The sequence below is a fragment of the Cucurbita maxima genome, unplaced genomic scaffold, assembly GCF_002738345.1.
Source record: "Cucurbita maxima cultivar Rimu unplaced genomic scaffold, Cmax_1.0 Cma_Scf00117, whole genome shotgun sequence".
Lineage (NCBI taxonomy): Eukaryota > Viridiplantae > Streptophyta > Magnoliopsida > Cucurbitales > Cucurbitaceae > Cucurbita > Cucurbita maxima.
Window position 1 is genome coordinate 90,951 of NW_019272133.1, and position 6,964 is coordinate 97,914.

Genomic DNA, 6,964 nt, shown 5'->3' on the forward strand with positions numbered 1-6,964 from the left:
GTCAACATTCTGTTTCGAGCCATAAGATTTGATCGCGGTATCAAACTTTATATTCCAGGATCGAGATGCTTGCTTCAACCCATAAATGGATCTTTTAAGCTTGCAAACCCTATGCTTGTGATCTTGTTTAATGAACCCATCTGGTTGAGCAATATAGATACTCTCTTCAAGATTGCCCTTTAGAAAGGCTATCTTGACATTCATTTGCCAAATTTCATAATCATAAAATGTGGCAATAGACAAGAGTATTCTAATCGATTTAAGCATAGCAACAGGAGAGAAGGTTTCTTCATAGTCCACCCCCTCTCTTTGGGTATAACCCTTTTCTACAATACGAGCTTTAAAGGTTTGTACCTTACCGGTTTGGTCTCGTTTCCTCTTATAGATCCATTTGCAACCAATAGGTTTTACCCCATCTGGTTGATCTACAAGTTCCCAGACTGAATTGAAGTACATTGACTCCATTTCAAGATTCATGGCTTTGATCCACAGATCTCTATCTTCATCATTCATTGCCTGTTTGTAGGTCAATGGATCCTCAACGCCATCATCAGGTATGATGAATTGAGTTTCTGTATCCTTGTTGAGGGTTGTCTCCAAGATCGAACGTTCTAATGCTTGAAATAGATAATTCTTTGCTTTGAAATCTTTCAATTTATGATCATCAATGTGCTTCTTCTTGGTATCTGTTAAAACAATGTGTCATATTGGTGCAGGAATCACATTCTCCACCAAACCCAGTACTAAAGAAGTTTTCCATGAGCATTGCCCAATGATCACAGTACCTATCAAATTTCAGTATTTCAGTATTTCGATAAAAGGGAATTTCAGTAATTCAACAAAAAACAGGCATTTCTTTGATTTTACCATTTTGATTATTTATTATTATTGTTTTTTTTTCCCACGAAGCCGAGAAAAAGACGAATGGAGTGCCAATAAGTAAAGTAAGAAAAAAAATGGTCGCCTTTTGAGCGTCGGGTGTCCTTTAGTCACTCCGGCTCCGTTGGTCTCCATATTCAGAGATGGTAAACGGCGGTAGGTTGTGGCAGTGAGTCTTCGTCTCCTGTGTGGGTATCATACTGCAGCGGAGTTAATCGCCGTCGTCGTGGTTCTCTCGATTTGGAGGCTGAAAACACCTTAAACTGGTTTTAGCGGAGTTAATCGCCGTCGTCGTGGTTCTCTCGATTTGGAGGCTGAAAACACCTTAAACTGGTTTTTCGCATCTCCGCCGAGGGCATTTCTTCCAGGTGACTTGGAACAACAATTGGCTGGTGGCTGATGCTCTCAGTGTTGAAGACTGTTCGGAAATGATCATAGATTTATAACTAAAGAATACATTTTCATTAACATGACTTCTTGTGGGAGCTCGAAGCAAACCCATGATATTATGTTCAAAGTTGACAAATATCATATAACATTATAGAGATTCGTGATTAGTTACATGGTATCAAACTATGAACTTAACTTAGGTATGTCGAACGAAAAAGTTGTAAGCCTAAAAATCGTAGTTAAAAGTGTCGAACAAATTTCGTATTTTGTTCAAGGTCTCCGAAGAAAGAAGTCGAGTCTCGATTAAAGGGAGTTTCTTTTAGAAATCCATCGACTTAAGGGGAGGCACTATGGTGTATTTTGTTCGAGGGAGGCTCTATGGTGTATTTTGTTCGAGGGGAGTCTCTATGTTCATAGGTAGTCTATAGGCTTCAAATGTGGCTCTATGTGGTGTACTTAATGAGAGGGGAGACTCTATGATCATGAGTTTATGAGTAAGGAAGTCAAAACACAGCAACAAGAGTTTATGCTCTAGACAATATAATACTATTGTAGACAATATGGTAGTTTTATTTCAATAAATAAATTCATGATTCTCTCACAAACTTTATTAATATTCATAAAAATTTTAAAACCAAATCTCTTCATACCACCCAAGAATCATAAGGCTTTTCCCCAATATAGTTGCCTGGAGGATCATAATTGCAAACAACAAACTGAGAATTAGCCTTGCAAGGCACTCTAGCACATCCAAGCCGCACCGAGCTCCGCCACACCATCTGAGTGTAGTGCCCACATTCACCACCCACGCATTTATTCGATGCATGATCATACAGCGGCTTCTCGTTCGCCCACAGCTTCACTGCATCCGCCCGGTGAACTCAGGGTAGTAGCCCGCGGCTATGTTTTCCCCGTACGGCCCGGTTGAGTGAATCATGGCGCAGTCACCCTTTCTTTTTTCCGCATAGGCTTGAGCGTACGCGGCCACGGTGTTGCTCCATTGCATGGGCCCGACGCCGACCTCGGCTCGAGCTCGGTTGTGAAGCGCGAGGTAGTCACCGGGGGCGTTTTGAGCTTTGGTTAGGGCGAGGAGGAAAATGAAAGTGACCATGAAAGCGGCCATGATCCGAAGGGTTTGAGTCCACATAATTCCGATGAGAGATGAGATGAAGATTGAGAATGAGGGAATGATTTATATAGAGATGGAAAACTTAATATGGAATGTGATGGGTAAAACAATGAATTATGAACTAATTATGTCATGCTTGGGAATTCAAAGAGAATAAATTCATTCTCGCTTCCATGTTTAATTACGAGCTAGATTTTTGTTTGGATTAGCTTAAATTAAATGAAAATTTTCTAGATTTAGCTAGTTTATGATTTTTTTTTTTAGGATTAATGAAACTTAATCCACCCGATTATGGTTAATCTTAAAAGATACATTTTTACTTGTAGGTATTTATTTATTGTTTTATTTAGTTTCATAATTTTATTTATTTATTCTCCTCCAAAATATGTATTAAAATTGAATTGGTTAATTAAATGTTCAAAAATAAATAAATAATGTTAATATTTTATTAAAATTTTGAGTAAACGAAATGAACTGATTTAACCTAAAAATTTTATAACCTATTTAGATTGGGTTTATTATATAAAAAGAATTTTAGATTAAAAATATTTACTACTAATTGAGTTGTGAATTTTTGTATTTCTTTTTCCTTTTTCTAAAAGTAACCGTAACTTAAAACATATAGTCATGGATGAAATAAAACCTTCTACCTCTCGAGTAATAGTATATTTTAATTACTATTGACTTATGTGCAGCAGAGCTAATTGCCGTCGTGGGTCTCCCGATTTCGATGCCGAAACATCGTGACTGGTTTTTCGCATCTCCGCCGCGGGCGTTTATTCCCGTTGACTTCAAACAACATTTGACAGCTATTCTGGGAGCTATTCTCCGTGTGTAAAATTGTTAAGAGAATGATCATGAATCTATAAGCAAGGAATAATCTCACAGGACAACAAGCAGAAAGTACTTAATCTCAAACTAGACAGTATCATATCAGTGTAGAGATGGATGGTTCCTAAAACTTGGTAATTCTCCATTTATTTTTGCAGTATTGGTAAGAAAGCACTTAATATCATACCATTAGGAAGATATTGTCCACTTTGAGTTCACCTCAATGGACCCATGATCGTTCCCTAAATTCGCCGAGTTGGACTTTCATCCAACACTTCCCCTCGACTTCTTTTCTTTTTCTTTTTTCTTTTGGAGTTCTTTGTTCGACATTTGAGAATTCTATTGACATGGTTAAGTTTAGGGCGTGGCTCTGATACCATGTTAGACGAACACGACTCTCCACAATGGTATGATATTGTCCACTTTGAACATAAGTTCTCATTGCTTTGCTTTGCGCTTCCCAAAAGGCCTCACCCCGATGGAGATAGTATTTTCTGATTATGAACCCACGATCATTCCCTAAATTAGCTGAGGTGAGACATTCATCCAACAAAGATCATACCATTGTGGAGACGAGTGATTTCTAAATCTCGGTAATTCTCCATTTATTTATGCAATTTTGGATAGAAAATAGAACAATATCGTACCATTGTGAAGATATGATTTCTAAAACTCGTTAATTTTCTCCATTTATTTTTGCAATTTTGGGTAGAAAAGTAGACAATATCATAAAATTGTAGAAATTCATGATTGCATTCATTCTTCATTTAGGGGAGAAAAGTATACAATATCATATTATTGTGGAGATTCCCCAATATACAAAGAAGAACCATAAGGCTTTTCCCCAATCTAGTTACTAGGAGGATCATAATTGCAAACAACAAACTGAGAATTAGCCTTGCAGGACACTCTATGTTGAAACTAATAATAGCTAATAATAGAATTTGAATTAGTTACGGAAGAGAAGGAGGAGGTGAATTCAAATTCATCCACAAAATAATCCACAAATCTCCACAAAAATCTCAACCAATTCCGGGAATCCCCCTATAAAAGGACCTCCCTCCCCATCACTCAAATCACTCCTCCTCTCAATCTCAATTCAGTTTTCTGTTGTCACCAACAATTGGTATCAGAGCGATCTTGCAGCAGCAAAAATGGCAGCAGAAAAATAAGTTGAGAACTACGTTCAGCCCGCCATCCCGAGGTTCGACGGTCACTATGATCATTGGGCAATGTTGATGGAAAATTTTCTCAGATCAAAGGAGTTCTTTGATATGGTGGAAACAGGTTATGAAGAGCCAAATGAAGGCGAGGTACTCTCAGCTGATCGACAGCAACTGTTGGCAGCATCAAAGTTGAAGGACCTGAAGGTCAAGAACTATTTATTTCAGTCCATTGATAGAACTATCTTGGAAACAATGCTTCAGAAGAAGACATCCAAAGAAATTTGGGACTCTATGAGGAGGAAGTATCAAGGCTCAACGAGAGTAAAACGTGCTCAACTACAGGCAGTTAGGAGAGACTTTGAAATTCTCCAAATGCAAAAGGGAGAAACAGTGAATGATTATATTGGCAAGGTTATAAGTCTTGCAAGTAAAATGAGGATGTATGGTGGTTCAATCACAGATGTTGCGGTCGTAGAAAAGATTTTGCGATCACTAACACCAAAGTTTGATTACATTGTATGTTCTATCGAAGAAGCAAACAATGTCGAGGAAATGCAAATAGATGAACTCCAAAGCTCCCTGTTAGTACATGAACAGAGGCTCAATCGTACAAGTGCAATAGAGGAGATGACAGCCTTAAAGATATCCACACCAAGTGAAACTTCAAGCTCTAGAGGTAGAGGGCAAAGAAGAGGCAGAGGTCGTGAGAGTGGCAGTCGAGAAAGAAGTGGAGATGTTGGCAGGTCAGCAGACCTAGTCAGAAACGATTATGACAACAAAGGCAAGAGACACTTTGACAAGTCTAAGGTGGAATGTTACAGATGTGGACGCCTTGGACATTACAAAAATGAATGCTATACCAGACTCCAAAAGGAGAAAAGAAATCAATCCAATTTTATGGAGAGAAGAGAAGAAGAAACATTATTAATGTCATTCCATGCTATGAAGGTTGCAGATCAAGGTGTATGGGTCGTAGACTCTGGATGCAGCAATCATATGACAGGTTGTAAGAAATTCTTCTCAACTTTAGATGAAAATTTTCATACTACGGTCTCTCTTGGCAACAATTCATCTCTCCAAGTGATGGGGAAAGGAACCGTAGATATCAAGACTAGAAATGGCTTTGTAGAGTCTATTTCTAATGTATTCTACATTCCTGATTTGAAGGCCAACTTATTTAGTATCGGTCAGTTACAAGAAAAGGGGTATGTGATCACATTCCAAAATGATGAATGTGAAATTTATGACTCCAAAAGAGGATCAATTGCTAAGATGAAGATGACCACCAACCGTCTATATCCGTTGACGTTAAATATCGTTGCCAAAAGTTTGATGGTGAAGAAAGAAGATACCACTTGGCTTTGGCATTTTAGGTATGATCATCTACACTTCAAAGGATTAAAGACGTTGTCCTCAAAGAAGATGGTAACTGGGTTGCCAGATATTACTCCACCAACGGAAATTTGTGAGAGCTGTGTAGTAGCAAAACATGAAAGAAACTCTTTTCCATCTGGAAAATCAAGAAGAGCTCAAGCAATTTTGGAGTTGATTCATTCAGACATATGTGGTCCCATCTCTCCTGCATCAAATGGCAACAAGAAATATTTCATGACCCTCATCGATGATTTTAGTCGAAAAACATGGACTTATTTCTTGCACGCCAAATCAGAAGCCTTTGACTGCTTCAAAAAATTTTGTGCTACTATGAAAACCGAAACTGGAAGAAGAGTCAAGGTTTTAAGAACTGACAGAGGTGGAGAATTCTGCTCGAAAGAGTTTATTCAATTTTGTGAAGAGAAGGGCATACGGAGGCAATTAACAACAGCATATACACCACAACAAAATGGTGTGGCCGAAAGGAAAAACAGGACCATTCTGAACATGGTTCGAAGTTTACTAAATAAAGGAGAAGTCCCGAAGGAATTCTGGCCAGAAGCTGTTGTGTGGTCCGTTCACATTCTCAATCGAAGCCCTACCTTTTCTGTTAGAGACATGACTCCACAAGAGGCATGGAGCGGAAGAAAACCTGCAGTAGACCACTTTAGAATCTTTGGGTGCATAGCATATGCACACGTTCCTGATGAGAAAAGAAAGAAACTTGAGGACAAGAGTTCGAAGTGTGTGTTCCTTGGAGTAAGCGAGACCTCTAAGGCATACAAGCTCTACGATCCTTTGACAAAGAAGGTGGTGGTGAGTCGTGATGTAGTCTTTGACGAAAATAAGACTTGGACATGGGAAGAAAAGGTCACTGTGAATCAGCAGATTCCTGTAGATCTTGAAGAAGAACAAACTGAAGCTCCTATTCAGCCTCACTATGAGCATGGAGAGAGCTCATCACAAGCTCAACAAGAAGAACCAGTAGAAGAAGATCATGATCATAATCAAAGACATCCAAGAACAAGGAAAAGACCAAACTGTATGATTGATTATGAGATGGATTATGAATCAAGTGATAGTGGTTATTTTGCATTCTTTATGGATAGTGATCCAATTGTCTATGAAGAAGCAGTAAAAGAGATGAAATGGAAGGAAGCTATGGACAGTGAAATCAAATCCATAGAGAAGAACA

At 38.5% G+C, this 6,964-nt stretch overlaps 1 pseudogene; it reads right to left on the reverse strand.

Annotated features, from left to right (window-relative positions):
- Nucleotides 1-1,913: 1,913 nt before the first annotated feature.
- Nucleotides 1,914-2,416, reverse strand: LOC111473369 (annotated as a pseudogene).
- Between the last annotated feature and the right edge of the window lie 4,548 nt (nucleotides 2,417-6,964).